The following is a 15,659-nucleotide window of genomic DNA, read 5'->3' on the forward strand; positions in this document are numbered from 1 at the left end:
TTGATCCACGCCTCTGTCGGTGGGCATTTAGGTTGTTTCCATGTCTTGGCTGTTGCAAATAGTGCTGCAGTGAACACTGGAGTACGTGTGTCTTTGCGAGCCGTGGTTTTCTCTGGACAGATGCCCAGGAGTGGGATTGCTGGGTCCAATGGTCGTTCTGTGTTTAGTCTTCTGAGGCACCTCCGCACTGTTCTCCACAGTGGTTGCACCAGTTGACAGTCCCCCCAACAGTGTCGTAGGGTTCCTTTCTCTCCCCACCCGCTCCAGCACTTGCTGTTTGTAGACTCTTGGATGATGGCCATTCTGGCGGGTGTAAGGTGGTCCCTCCGCGTGGTTCTGAGGCGCGTTTCTCTAATAATGAGCGGTGGTGAACCTCTTCTCATGTGTTTCTTGGCCATCTCTGTGTCTTCTTTGGAGAACTGTCTGTTCAGATCTTCTGCCCACTTTTGGATGGGGTTGTTTGTTTTCTTGGTATGGAGCTGCAGGAGGTGGTTGTAACGTTTGGAGATGAATCCCTTGTCAGCTGATTCCCTTGCAAAGATTTTCTCCCATTCTGTGGGTTGCCTCGGTTTTGTTTAGAGTTTCCTTTGCTGTGCAGAAACTTCGAAGTTTGGTTAGGTCCCATTTGTTTGTTTTTGTTTTTATTGTCATGACTCTAGGAGGTGGATCTGAGAAGATGTTGCTGTCGTTTATGGCAGAGGCTGTTCGGCCTGTGTTTTCCTCTAGGAGTGTGATAGGGCTGGTCTTGTATCATCGAGGTCTTTAATCCGTTTGGAGTTTGTTTTTGCCTGTGGTGTCAGGAGGGTTCTGATTCCATCTCTGCGCGTGGCTGTCGGTCTTCCCGGCGCCGCTCACTGAAGGGGCTGTCCTTTCTCAGGGCGTGTTCTGGCCTAGGCCTGTCATTTTGCAAGCCACTCACGTGACATCCTGGTAGAAAGATGGAGCAGGTAGTGGGGGCTCATTAGGAAGGTCAGGGCTGCTGGTAAATCCTCAGGAGCCTCTCGATTGTACTTCCTGTCACGGCATTAGATGGGCTCCCAGAGCCCAAAGGCCAGGCGGCTCAGTAAGGGCGGCAGTCAGGGCCCCTCGCCTCGCTGCAGGTGTGTGGGGAGCCTGGCCGAGGGCACTCTTGACTGCTAGAGGGGGGAGCCCTCGTTGTGGGAGGTAGCACGAAACGGCCCTGGAGCATAGTGGAGACAGGACTCCGCGTGGCCCTGGATGGCGTGGAGGAGCTGGACATGCTGGCGCTGCCTCTTTGGGGAGAGCTTCCTTCAGAGGCACTTCCCCCACTGCCATCTGGCCGGGGTCAGAGACACAGACCCTGGCTGGGACGGGGGCAGGGCAGCCTCTGTAATTTCAGCTGAGGGCAGAGGTCGGGGTTTGGGTGCCACCTGGTGTGAGGTTCCTCTTTCTGCCTCCCCCCCCATGACTATCTGGCTGACAGCACCCCTCCCGCAGCTGCAGCTCCCGAGCCTCCCGGGGGAGGGCCGGCCAGGGAGCCACACTGCCACCTGGAAGGACGCGGAGTCAGGTGGCAGAGCCTCCCGGCGAAGGGGCTCCTTGGACGGGGCTGCCACGTTTAACTAGTGGTTGCGAAGCCCCGGAACACGCAAGCAGAAGGGGCCCCCCTTCATCTTCACAACTTCCCCACCAGCCTGGATGAAAGGGCCAGGGAGGGGCTGGGTGACGGTCGTCATGAGTCGAGGCGCTGACGAAGCGAGACGGTGGTGACCCGGCCGCCTCCTTCCCCGCTCTGGCTGCCTGGCCTCCTCCTCTGGCTCTGCGTCCTTTCTCCTTCCTTTCCGCCCTCGCCTCGCCACCCCCCCCCCCCCAGTCTTTTCCCCTTTTTCTCCGGGCCTTGCCTCTTCCTCTGGCCTCCTTTCAAGGCCGGGGTCTCGTCAGCTCTCTGTGCTGGGATGCTGCAGCGGCGGGACACTCGGGAAGCACCCCTGGGTGCGCCTGGGGTGCAGAGGGAAGCGGGGCGGAAGGGTGTCTGCTGTTCCTTCCCCGTCTTACCCAGAGTTACTGAGCGGCCGCTGCGGGCCAGGCGCAGGATTAGGCCCCCGGGCTTCCGTGCTGAGCAGGAGACAGGGCCCTGCCCTGGGGAGGCGGACAGCAAACAGGAGACGGACAAGGACCCTTGAGGTCGCAGATCGATGCCCACTAGGAAGCGAGAGACAGCAGGTGTGATGGAGGCTGAGGGACCAGGGAGGCGTCCCTGAGGAGGCGCCATTCGGGCTGAGAGCTGAATGATGCCAAGGAGCTCGGCGGAGAACGACCGAGAATAGTGCGGGCAGGGAGAGCGGCCTCTGCCACAGCCCTGAGCTGGAGAGGGTCGTGGGCCGCGCGAGGACCTGGAGAGGATGAGGTGGTGGGAGAGGCTGGTGTGCGCTGGGGGCAGCGGGGGGGGGGGGGGGGGCAGCCCGTCCCGGGCGGCCTGGCTCGCACGTCTTAATTTTCCAGCCGGGGCTCTGCGTTTCCATTTCGCTCTGGGCTCGTCGTTCCAGCGCCGGCCCTCCCTCCTCGGGGCTCGGTCTGTGCTCGGAGCTGTGAAGGCAGGGAGGCTGGTGTTTGCTGAAGGAAGGAAGGAAGGGAAGCCTCGGGGGCGCGCGTGCAAGCTCATCTGTGAGGCTGTCGCCCGCCGCTGCGCGGGCCTAGACCCGGGCGCTGCTCACCCTCGACACGGCTGCTCCCCCCCCTGCCCCCCCGAGTCCCGCAGCCCCTCTGGGTTTCCGGACCCGTAACCAGAGCAGCGCCCAGGGCTGCGTGCCCGGGCTGGAAGCAGCGCCAGGAATGGGATGGTGTGGCCAGGTCACCCCAGCCCCGGGTTGGGAAATAAGGTGACTCTTCCACCCCAGGTGGAGGTGGCCCTGTCTCGCCCGTGAGACCTGAGATGTTGGAGCCAGACAGACTTGAGTTCCGATCGCCTTCCCCCTCTGACCAGGGTGCAAATAAGTGGGCGTTGGGCAGGTGCCTTGCTTCTCTGAGCCCCGGTTCCTCGTCCGTAACATGAGGACCCCCACTTCCTGGAACTGCGGAGAGACCCGATGAGGTGAGGAGAGGAAGGACCCCGGCAGAGTCAGAGCTCGGCAGGCATTCAATGATAATGCGTTGTCATAACCACGCAGCTCTGGAGACACGGGCGGCTGTGCCCCCGGCCCTAAGGGTCTGCGCCACCGGGAACCCGTCACGTAACCCTCCTCGCCGGCCCAGCTGGGCGGACAACCAGCCAGCTCCTCGCTGCCCGCACGCGCGCCCGGAGCTCCTCTGCGAGCCGAGCCGACGAGCCCGGATGAGCCCTGGGCACATCTCCAGCCCCCTGCCCCACCTTGGGGCAGATTTTCTCCAAAGAGGCCCCCTTCCCGGAGAGAAAGTACCACCCCACCTCACCCCACCCCTGCCGCCCAGTTCTTGGCAGCAGATGGAGCCCAGTTCGTGGATTCCCAGCGCCGAGCTGTCGCCCTCACACTGGGAGCGGAGGTCAAGGTCCGAGGTCGAGGTCGGGCAGGAAGAGGAAGGTCCACAGCTGGGGCGGGGCAGGGAGGATGGGCTGAGGGAACAAGGGAGCTGGAGCCCAGGTCTTCGGTGGTGGGGCTGCCTGCCTCCCTCGGGGCCAGAAGTAGCCTGAAAGCTGTGGCAACGAGTGTCTGACAAAGGGCCCCCGTGGGTACAGCCCCCACTTCATCTCCCACGAGCACCCCCAAGGGCTGATCGGCAGGGGCCCCCAAGATCCCTGGGAAGCCCTGAGCATACCAGCACCAGCCCGGGAAGGGAGGCCCCCTCCCCGGCAGGGGTCCTGGCCAGAGGGTGCTTGGCCAGACGTCTGCTGGTGAAGGCCAGGGGCTCTGGGGCAGGAAGGCGGGGCCACGTCGAGGCCTCAGCAAACCAGCACCGTGACCTCGGGGCTGCCCCAGCTCCCTCGTCCGAAGGTGGGTCACATCGCACCTGCTCCGCGTGCTGCTGGGAGAGCTGCGAGCTCCAGGTCCCGAGCACAGCCTGCTGCACGGTGACTGCTTTCGAAAGGCTCGTTGTGACCGTGGGCTTTAAGAAATGGGGCCACCCAGCGAGCTGTAACAGCGGCTGTCAGATCGCCTCGTAGACTAGATCAGAGCCTTCCCCTACCCCTTGCTGCAGTCTTGGCTGGCAACAACCATTCATTCTTTCGTTTGTTCAGAAGATGTTTATGGCGGCAAAGTCTGGCAGATGGGCCCCAATGCTGCCCGATTCTTGGAAGGGCCTTTGAGGGAGAGCCGACCGTGGGCGTAGCTGAGGTCCAGTCAGACGCCCACTGCCCTGGATGGTCATGAGCCCGTTGGCGGAGGAGGGGCCCGGGGGTGTCCTGGGCACGGGTCACCCAGGCCGGCCCTCCTCCACACCTGACGCCTCTGCAGACCAAGCTTCCGGGGCTGTCTTCCTGCGCCGCCCCAGCCCCCACCCGTGCCGCCGCCTGGGCAGAACCAGAGCCCCATAGAGGCCGAGGCCGGGCTGTTGGCTACGGCCTCCGGAGCAGGATTTCTGTCATTTCCCGTCCGGTCGCCTGACCACGCAGAGCAGCCCTGGGGCTTTCCCCAGAGGGGAAGCCCAGCCGGGAAGCCGCCCAGCCGGGACCATGTGGCTGTGGGCGACTCCTGACCGCTCCCTTTCCAGCTGCAGAGCTGTCTGGGGGCCTGGGAGCGGGGCTCCCTGAGTGGGCGCTGAGCCAGTGGTTCCCCAGAGGCCTGGGCCCCTGAGACAGCTCATCATCGCCCCGCCTCTGCGCTGGGAGCTGATGCGCTGGTGGCCAGTCCCCCGGGCCACCTTTCTTCTTGGGCGCCGTGGGGCTCGAGGGTCTGTGCTACCAAAGGACTTGGAAAAGCCCACAGGATGGGTAACGGCAGAGGCACGAGCCCATGCTGTCGGCTGAGACTTCCCTGCCCAGCTCCAACCTCTGCCTCCCCCAGACTTGTGTCTGTGCGCCAGTCCCTTCTGCAGGCCCTCTGCAGGACCCGTTGGGCCTGGGCAGGAGGACCCTAGGGAAGAAGCAGGCCATCTCTGAGTCTGGCCCAAGCGCCCCAAGGCCGAGGGGTCGCCCACGTCGATACAGCCCCTGTGGGGCTTCCAGCGGCCTCGCCGCACCCTGGGTTTGCACACACACAGGGAGCGAGGGCACCGGGGGGTTGAGATGCGCAAGAGGAGGCCGTGGCTCCTGAGGAGGCGTCCTGGCAGGTCACAGCGCAGGCCTCACACCTTTGCCAGGAAGTCCTTCTGCTCTCGGGCTGGGCCCAGTTTACCCGTCTGCCAGTTCAAGGACCTCGCAGAGCCCTCTGCGGTTCAATGGGTGGGCCTCTGACTTCCGCCTCTTCAGACCTCCAGGCCCTGGCCTTGAGCAGATGGAGCCCAGTTCCGCCCTCCGGGGCTCCATCGGGGGTTCGAACCACCCTCCCCAGCTCCATCTGCTGCCGTGGCCCCCAGGTGCTCTCCAGAGGGGACGGAAACCCAGGGCGGGAGCCCCGTCCCCAGGAGGACTCCCTGCCAGGCCTGTGCAGGCAGACAGATAGGTGGGGGGGCGCCGGTGGGTGAGGCAGCTCCACGTGGAGGGGCCAGGGCCTGGGCACAGGGCCGGGCCAGATGGCGGGGGCAGCCGAGGGGAGGGCTGCTTGCTCCCTCTCTCCCCACCCAGGGGCTCTGCGGGGCGGGGATTTCTTTCCACGCAAAGACTTGGGAGAAACCTGATTCACAGGCAGACTTTTAATCTGGTGGAATCACAGTTGTTACATTGTAGAAACTTAGTAGCTGCAAAATTCTAGACTCTCCCATGCACAGCATCCCCGAAGTGAGTCATAAACTCTAGGTTTCTAAACTGTGCGGTCCAGCGCTGTAGCCACCGGCCACATGCCCTTATTGAGCCCTTGAAATGCGGCCGGCCCGAGCCGAGGTGAGCTCCATGGGTAAAGCACATAGTAGCTTTGGAAGACTTGACACAAAAGAAAGAATTTCAAATCATTAATGATTTCTTTGTATTAATTACATGTCAGAGTGATAAAATTTGGAGCATATGGGGTTAGATGTGATGTAGTTACTAAAATGAATCTACCTGTTTCTTTTTACCTTTAAAATTGGCTGTTAGAGAAATTTTCATTTTGCATGTTTCTTTTTTTTTTTTTTTGTCTTTCTGCCTTTTCTGGGGCCACACTCCCACAGCATATGGAGGTTCCCAGGCCAGGGGTCTAATCGGAGCTGTAGCCGCCGGCCTGCACCACAGCCACAGCAACGCAGGATCCGAGCTCCCGGCAACGCCGGACCCTTAACCCACCGAGCGAGGCCAGGGATCGTACCCTCAACCTCATGGTTCCTAGTCGGAGTTGTTAACCACTGCGCCACGACGGGAACTCCTGCAAGTTTCATTTCAGAATTGTAAAGAGACAGAATTTTAGAATCAGATTTCCAGATCTTTACATCACTAGCTGACCTAGACTCTTCGACGCTACCTCTCAGAGCCTGGAAGAGTTTGGGAGGAGTCCTGGTCCTGCTCCCACCCGGCGCGAGGACCCTCTACCCACCGTGACCAGCGCTGACCGGCCTCGCCACGCACCCCTGCCCTCCCTGCCCCCGTGGCTTCCGGGTCCCGGAATGGTGGCAGTTGCCGGGTATCTCGTGGGGTCTGCTCCCTGCAGCCACGTCCACCCGCATGGCTGGTCGCGAGCGCCTCCCCGGACGGATCTCCACCCTTCTCCCCACGGAAGCTGTGGAGGCGGCCTCCCCCGCCCCGTTCCCCCTCGTCAGGTGCGCCTCAGGGAGCCTCAGCTCGGGGTGACCCGCTCGCTTCCCCGCCCCTCGGCAGAGCCGCTGCCGGGACCCCAGGGATGGGTGACGGTGACGATGACGGTCCTTCAGCCTCTCCCGGCTCGTGGCGGAGCGTCCGTCTGTCAGGGTGACTGCCCGCCCCGCGGGGTCTCTCGGCGCCGCCTGCTCCCGGCTCCAGGAGGATGGGAGATGGGTGACGGCGGGGCGGGATGCGGGGACACAGGAGGCAGGAGGCTGACTTAGCGTGCCTCAGATCTGCCCGAAAAGTGCCCTGTCCAGTGTGACGAGACCGTGGGGAGGAGGAAGGAAGAGGCTCTCTGCCCGGCAGAGTCAGGGGCTCCGAGGCAGCGCCGCCGCCGTTCCCAGGAGGAGGAGGAGAGGTCAGTCGGGGAGGGCGTCCTGGAGGAGGTGGGGCCGGAGGTGGGACTCGGGGCTGTGACGAGGCAGAGGCTAGGGCATCCCTGGCAGGTCCGGGGGAGTCAGAGGGTGCTGGGCTGTGTAGCTGGGTCGGCTGGCCGAGGGCAGCCTGGGAGTTAGCCTCTGGGGAGGGAGGGGTGCGTGTCCGGTAGAGAAGGGGGACCCCAGTGAGCAACCGGGGAGACTGGGTAAAGTAACGTTAACGAGCGTAGCTGTGCCAGGCGCGGTGCCAAGTGGCTTCCTGATCGTTCGTGGCATCTCCTCCTACCCCGTTCTGCACATAAACACCTGAAAGCCGAGTCGAGGGTCGGTGCGGGAGGGCTGACCTCGGAGCTGAAGCAGCGGCTGGAGGGCAGGCGTGGGGCGGAGAGCCTCGTCCCCGACGTCTGGCTCCACCGCAGGGCAGGCCTAGGCCGGCGGGTCTGTGTGAAGAGGGGGCCTCGGAACGATAAGAACTTCCAGGCAGGCCTGTCGGAGCAGATGGCCCCGCCGAGGGCCTGGCCCCCAGGCCCGCTCCAGAGCCAGCTCCCCACTGGGGCCAGCACCGCCCGTTCCTCTGCGCACGCGGGCTCTCCTCCAGGCCTGGGAGTCGCGTCTAGACTCGACCTTGGGCGTCCTGGACTTCCGACGCCGCCTCCTTCTTAGCTTCTGCTGTGCCCACAGCGGGGCCGTGGCCAAGGGCCGCTGGCAGGGGGTCCCCAGGCTGCGCTCACTGGGCTCCACCTGGCGACAGGCAGGGCCCCGTTCCTCTCTGGGCCGCAGCTTCTCCACTTCTGTAAGGAGGCAGATTAGTGCAGAGACGGTGAACTAAGACAGCAAGGGAGCCCGGGAGAAAAGAACAAGGGGAGTGTGTGTGTAGAGTGTGTGTGTAGACTGAGCGTGTCGAGAGTGTGTGTGCGCGTGTGTGTAGCATGTGCACGTGTGTGTAGCATGTGCACGTGTGTGTAGCGTGTGCGCGCGTGTGTAGAGCACGTGTAGAGTGTGCACGTGTGTAGAGAGTGTGTGCGTGCACGCGCGCATAGAGTGTGGGCCCCCAGAAGAAACGGACGGCAGTCTCCAGACCAGGGGCCCTGGCCTGTCCTTCCCCCTTCGCTTGGTGGGGGCACGGGAACCCTGTGCCTCAGTTTCTTTAACTGGAAAGCCGGGGTTGTAATGCCCACCCTACCCCCCAGCAGTGGGGACAAGGAACTGGAATAACTGATCTGTCCCCCCTTTGATGACTACAGTCTTTTGTTTTGAGTGGTGTTAAAAGGATAGAGTAGAGTTCCCACTGTGGCTCAGCGGGTTAAGAACCCGCTTGGTGTCTATGAGGCTGCGGGTTCGATCCCTGGCCTTGCCCAGTGGGTTAAGGATCTGGCGTTGCCACATGTTGCAGTGTAGGTTGCAGATGCGGCTTGGGTCTGGTGTTGCCGTGGCTGTGGGGTAGGACGGCAGCTGTAGCTCTGATTCGACCCCTAGCCTGGGAACCTCCATATGCTGCAGGTGCGCCCCTAAAAAGACAAAGAAAAAAGTATTTAGCCCCAAGCTCATGCAACACAATACCAAAAAAACAAACAACCCACTCAAAAAAATGGGCAGAAGACCTAACTAGGCTTTTCTCCAAAGACATGCAGGTGGCCAACAGGCACATGAAAAGATGCCAGCATCGCTAATTATCAGAGAAATACAAACCAAAATCACAACGAGGTGCCACCCCACACTGGACAGAACGGCCATCATCAGAGGCTGCGGACAGTAACTACCAGGGAGAGGCGGAGAAGAGGAACGTTCATACCCTGTTCGGGGAGGCGTGAAGCGGCTCAGCCACTCCCGAAACCAGTACGGAGGTGCTTTAAAAGCAAAACTGGAGCTACCATCTTATCGATTAATCTCACTCCTGGGCCTCTATCTGGAAAACATGAAACTCTTCATTTGAGAAGATAACGCATCTCGTGTTCATAGCAGCACGATTTATAGTGGCAACGACATGGAAGCTCCCGAAGTGTTCGACAGCATGTGAATGGACAGAGAAGATGTACAATATATACAGTGGAATGTTGCTCAGCCATGAAAAAGAATGATGTGATGCCATTTTCAGCAACATGGTGGACCTAGGAAAATGTACTTGCCAAAGTAGGTCAAACAGGGAAGGACAGGCATTACAGGACATCAGGTACATGCAGAATCTAAAAAAAGAATACAAATGAATCTATATACAAAATAGAAACAAACTCACGGATACAGAAAATGAACTTACGGCTTCCAAAGGGGACAGAGAGGGAAGGCGGGGTAAACTAGGAGTGTGGGGTTAGCAAATATCATTACACAGAAAATACAGAAGTAACAAAGATTTCCTGTGTAGCAGATATTACATATCTTGTAATAACCTATAGTGGAATATAATCTGAAAAAATATATGTAACCGAACCACTTTGCTGTAGCCCTAAAATTGACACAATAGGAGTTCCCGTCGTGGCGCAGTGGTTAACGAATCTGACCAGGAGCCATGAGGTTGCGGGTTTGACCCTGGCCTTGTTCAGCGGGTTAAGGATCCGGCGTGGCCGTGAGCTGTGGTGTAGGTCGCAGACGCGGCTCGGATCCCGCGTGGCTGTGGCTCTGGCGTAGGCCGGTGGCTACAGCTCCGATTCAACCCCTAGCCCGGGAACCTCCATATGCCGTGGAAGTGGCTCAAGAAAAGGCAAAAAGACAAAATAAATAAATAAGTAAAATGGACACGATGTTGGAAATCACTCTTCTTCAATTTAAAGGAAAGTGTGTGGAGTTCCCGTCGTGGCTCAGCGGTAACGAACCCGACTCACATCCGTGAGGATGTGAGATGATCCCTGGCCTGCTCGGAGGTTAAGGATCTGGCAGTGCTGTGGTCTGTGGTGTAGGTGGCACATGTGGCTGGGAGATCTTCCATGTGCTGCAGGCACAGCTCCAAAAAGCAAAAAAAAAAAAAAAAGTATTTAACTCTTGCTGACCCGGTGAGGAAAACGGAAGCACAGGGAGGCTAGCTGCAGGAGGAGTGGATGGGAGCCGGCCTGGGGTGAGGGCAAGGACAAGGCCTTGAGAGGTTTGGGGAGGACCATCCCGCGTGGCCTCGGCTTCTGCCTCGGGCGCCTGGAGCTGGGCCCTGGGCCCTGGGCCCTGCCGCCTCCGAGCCCTTGGAGCCTGTTGTCTTGTTTAGAGACCGCAAGTGCTAGGGGGTGTTTTTCTTTGGCTGGGTTATAATTGCTGCATCACAATGGACACAGTAAAAAGGGAAATTAGCTGAGTTACATTTGTTTACGGAAGCCATTATCTTTTCTGTGTGAGGAGTCTCAAGATCTTTCATCCTCCAACCCAGTTCTCCGGGTCAAGTTGAACCCTCCTGGGACCTGGGAGAAGGCGGGCTGGGGGCGAACGTGGGGTTGGGCTGCCCCTTGGCTCCGTGGCCGGTTGGCCAGACCTTCATTTCCTCCTCCTGAAAATGGAGATGAAAAGTCTCCCCTCTGAGAAGCAGGACGTTGTGTTGGGAGTTCCCACTGTGGGTCAGCATCCACGAGGACGCGAGTTCGATCCCTGGCCTCGCTCGGCGGGTTAAGGATCCAGCGTTGCCGCGAGCTGTGGTGTAGGTCGCAGACGCGGCTCGGGTCCTGCGTGGCTGCGGCTGTGGTGTAGGCGGGCAGCTGCAGCTCCGATTCGACCCCTAGCCTGGGAACCGCCACGTGCCGCGGGTGCGGCCCTGAAAAGACAAAACAAAAAACAAACAGGAGTTCATGTCATGGCACAGTGGTTAATGAATCCGACTAGGAACCATGAGGTTGCGGGTTCGGTCCCTGCCCTTGCCCAGTGGGTTAAGGATCCGGTGTTGCCGTGAGCTGTGGTGTAGGTTGCAGACGCGGCTTGGATCCCGCGTGGCTCTGGCTCTGGCGTAGGCCGGTGGCTACAGCTCCGATTCAATCCCTAGCCTGGGAACCTCCATATGCCACGGGAGCAGCCCAAGAAATGGCAGAAACAAAAAACAAAAAACAAAAAACAAAGAAAGGCAGGATGTCGTGGAGTCCACGGGAGTCGGGTGACGCAGTGGGAGGGAGGATGCTTTGGAGGCCCAGGCGGATGCTGCCCGAGGAAGGGACGGGCCGCAGGTCCTTGGCTCTGGCCCCAGAGGTGGGACTGCTCTGTGAACAGCCCCGGCGGGGGCGGCGGGGAGGGACCCCCGGAACCCAGGTGGTCTTGCACGTTGCTGTCTCACAGCTCTGGGGACTGCGAGTTGGCATGAACGGTGACGAGAACTTTGCCTTTGCTGTGGGTGGACCTGGGTTTGAAGCCTCTTCTGCCTCTGCCGTCCGGGGCCCGGGGGAGGCTGCTGAGGGGCAGAGAGCGGGGAGCAGCCCCTGATCGAGGGATGCCTTGCTGCTCACGGCCCCCGTTTCCCCCGCAGACAGTCTTTGGTTGTCTTCCGTCCATCTGGAGCATGGGTAGCTTCCCATTTCACGGATTTTTCTCCTTCATTTGTGTAGCAGACGGCTGCCGGGGAGCGAACAGACCCTGTCCTCGAACATGGGGTGTGTGTGTGAGAGAGAGGGTGTGTGTGTGAGAGAGTGAGTGTGTGTGTGTGTGAGAGGGGGTGTGAGAGTGTGTGTGAGAGAGGGGTGTGTGTGAGGGGGTGTGTGTGAGGTTGTGTGTGAGAGAGAGGGTGTGAGAGAGAGGGTGTGTATGAGAGAGGGGTGTGTGAGGTATATGTGAGAAAGAGAGGCGTGTGTGTGTGTGAGAGGGTATGTGTGAGGGGTGTGTGTGAGGGGTGTGTGTGAGAGGCGTGTGTGTGTGTGTGTGTGTGTGTGTGTGTGTGAGGGTGTGAGAGAGGGTGTGTGTGAGAGAGGGTGTGTGTGAGAGAGAGAGGGAGAGAGGGAGGGAAGAGAGGAGGCCGCCGCGCCGGGAGGCCCGCGCCGTCGGTAATTACGGCAGCACCGTAATTACGGCAGCTTCTGCAAAGCCCGCGTCGGCTCGTGTGGTCTGACAGGGGCTATTTTCTGCCTCCGCTGAAGTTCAAACATGAAATCACATGTAGTTACACATTCACGGAGTCACCTTTTACTTTTTTGGAGACGCGGGTGACATGGAACTTGGAGTCTCCGGCCGGTCCCACCGCCGTCCCGGGAAATCCCTGGGGCGGGAGCGAGGTCCGGGCGGAGGCCGGCAGCGGGGGTGGGGGGGTGGGGGGGGGGCTTCCGGGAGGGGCCGCTGCCTGAGCGAGGCCTTCGGGCTGCACAGGAGGTCTCCAGGCAGGGCCGGGGTGGCCTTGGTGCCCTCGGCACCGGACCTGCCCTTCGCGATGGACGGAAAACCCGCTAGGACCCGGGCGTGGGGGCGGAGCCGGCAAGGGCGTCTGTCCCTCGGTCCGTCTGTCCGCGAGACCGCTGGCCGGGCGCCTCCCACGCCTTCACATGCCGTCACCGGTTGGTCTCTGCCGGAGCCTCATCGTCCCTTGGCGATGGGGGCCACACCCCGTCTGTTGGACACTGTCCCTCTGCTTCCCCTGCCCTGCAGGGTGGCGGGAGGAGGACCAGGAGAGGCGCTCCGACGGTCAGACGAAGGAAGGAGCGACGCGCCAGGGATGGGCCCCTTGTGCGGGGCTGGCGGACAGTATTCTCTGTTTTCCGAGCCCCTTCTGGGCTCACTACTAACCTGTCCGGTTAGCGGTACGTGTGGGCCCAGCGCCGTCCGGGGCTCTGGAGCCGCCTGTGGCCCAGACCCATGCGGGTCTGCCCACACCTGGCGTCCCCGCTCCAGCAAGGCCACCACAGGTGCCCCGAGGACGAGGAGGAGGGACTGGGACGCCCCGGCTAGGCCGTGGTCGGGACGGGGACACAGCGAAGGCATGGGGGGAGTTAAATTTAACCTGATGCCCAAAGGATGGAAATTAACCGCTTAGCAGACACGTTGGTAGCGCTTATTCTGCGACAGACACCACTCTGAGGGTTTTCCGTGTTCGACGCTAATTCCTGCGACGGCCCCGTGTCGTCCGGGCTGTTATCATCCCCCTTGAGAGCTGAGCACAGTCACACAGCCGGGAAATGGCAGAGCCGGCATCTAAACCCAGGCCGTCCACACGCCGAAGGAGCGCTTAGCCAGGCGACGGTGAGGCCGCGCAGGACAAGAGGAGTCACCACATGGGGGGATTTAGCCGGAGAGCAGTGGGAGGCCATTGGTGGTTTTAGGAAGAAGCGATGGGAGTTCCCGCTGTGGCTCAGTGGGTGAAGAATCCGACCAGCATCCGTGAAGATGTGGCTCCAGTCCCTGGCCTCGCCGAGAGGATTAAGGATCTGGCGTTGCCGTGGCTGTGGCATAGGCCGGCGACTGCAGATCCGACTGGACCCCTAGCCTGGGACCCTCCCTATGCTGCGGGTGCCACCTGAAGGAAGGAAGGAAGACACGGGCATGAGGAGGTTGCACTGGAGGAGACAGAGCAGGAGGGAAGAGCGCAGCGGGGGGCGGTTGACACGGGCCGGGATGGAGGCAGGGTGGGGGCTGGCCCTGGCCTGGTGCTGATGAGAGGAAGGGTCGGGGTTGGGTCAGGGAGAAAAACCTGGAGTGAGAACCAGTGGAAATGGCTGATGGATGGGCCGTGGGGATGAGGGGCTGGCGGGAGGTGTCCGGACGGACACGTGGCTGGGATGAGATGAGAAGGGAAGAAGCAGGTTTGGGTGGAGGGGCACGAGTTCAGCCTTTGACTCGTGGGAACCTGGACAGAGGGGACCTCGGGGCAGCCAAGGAGCACGTCCTGTGGGCAGGGGGGAGGACGCTTGGGTTGAGCCGGGGGAGTTGCCAGCACAAAAACGGTCCCCAAAGCTCTGGGAGGTGTGTGGGGGGGGGCGGGGATGAGGAGCAGGGCATTTCGCCAGCCTCCCGAGCCCTCGGCTTCACCCAGACCCACGGAGGCCCTGGATCCTGGGTGGGGCCTGAGCCTCGCCCCTTCACGGGCTCTGAGGCCAGTGTGCCGGAGGCCCTGGGCCCAACTTGGTGAACAGCAGCACTGAAGACCTGAAAAGCCCAGAAAGAGCTGGCACGGGTGGGGGGGCGGTCAGCCCCGCTCTCCCCGTCCCCCCCCCCCGGCTTCAGCCCGTCGTCGAGATGCTGGCTCTTGCTCCGCTTGGGCGGAGGGAAGCTCTGTGCCCCGACGGGCCCCCGCTGCCCTCCACCTTCGCCGCGGCCCCGGCCACCTCCTTCACCCGCCTAGCCCTTCTCAATCCACCCGGCCCTCCGCCGTGTCCTGTCCACCGGCCTGTCGCCAAAGGTTGCCCCTGCACTGCTCCTGACCCACCCTCCAGTTTTCTTGCTCCTTCCTTCCTTCCTTCCTGCTCCCTCCTCCCTCCCCTGCCCCACCCCCACCCCACCGTGCAACACCCGGCTTTTCCTGCGTGCTTTCCACGCAGCCCATGACAGGTTGTTCCTTGTGCTAGGAGCGCCCATCTCCAAACCCCATCGCCTCTGGGCCCTCCAGATCTTGCTCAGAGGCCGCCTGCCCTCAGGTTCCCTTGATCTGCCCCCTCTGGTTGTGGCCACAGCCCTCACCTGGGGCCTGACGGCAGGCCCGCAGCTCTCCCGGCCTCCCGACCACGTGCAGAGCTTCTCCGTACGTGCCGGGACCCTTCCTGAGCATGAAGACCCGTGTCCCTTTCAACCCTGTACTCAGTCACCACGTGCACAGTGCCTGGCACAGAGAAGATGCCCTCAGGACCTCATGCGGATGAAAACGGTCTTCCAGAGCAGAGGTGAGCGCGATACGGTTGTAGGGCCTTCTGAAACCTACCCAAGACCCAGACCAAAGTCCGTGATTTTAGATCGTGTGGTGGCGGTAGGTTTTTTTTCCTTTTTAGGGCCACACCTGCGGTACATGGACGTTCTCAGGCTAGGATGTAACTCAGAGCTGCAGCTGCTGGCCACAGCCACAGCCATATCTGAGCTGTGTCTATGCCTGACACTGCAGCTCTCATAACAGTTCCTTAACCCACTGAGTGAGGCCAGGGATCAAACCCGCATCCTCATGGATACTAGTCAGGTTCTTTGTCTTTTTAGGGCCGCACCCACGGCATATGGAGGTTCCCAGGCTAGGGGTCCAATCGGAGCTGCAGCTGCCGGCCTCCACCACAGCCACAGCCACGCAGGATCCGAGCCACGTCTGCAACCAACACCACAGCTCACGGCAACGCCGGCTCCTTAACCCACTGAGCAAAGCCAGGGATCAAATCCACGTCCTCATGGATACTATTCGGGCTCATTACCACTGCGCCACCAGGGAACTCCCTGTGGTGGGTTCTTAAGCCACTGAACCCTAACGGGAACCTCAAGGACTTTAGGTTGTGGCTCCCGGAGCATGGATCATGCAGGAGACTTTGCTGGTAGATGCCGATTTCCGGGCCAGGCCGGTGGCATCGGCTGGAAGATGTGCTAGGAAGTCACAAGGAAGTTGAACACGGCCTGCCGGTTGTGCCTGT

At 61.0% G+C, this 15,659-nt stretch overlaps 1 protein-coding gene across 4 annotated transcripts in view; it reads left to right on the forward strand.

Annotated features, from left to right (window-relative positions):
- The window catches only part of NDST1 (N-deacetylase and N-sulfotransferase 1), a 92,214-nt gene that overhangs the window by 10,992 nt on the left and 65,563 nt on the right, over positions 1-15,659 (forward strand). The window lies entirely within an intron of this gene.

Source organism: Phacochoerus africanus, chromosome 4, assembly GCF_016906955.1.
Source record: "Phacochoerus africanus isolate WHEZ1 chromosome 4, ROS_Pafr_v1, whole genome shotgun sequence".
Lineage (NCBI taxonomy): Eukaryota > Metazoa > Chordata > Mammalia > Artiodactyla > Suidae > Phacochoerus > Phacochoerus africanus.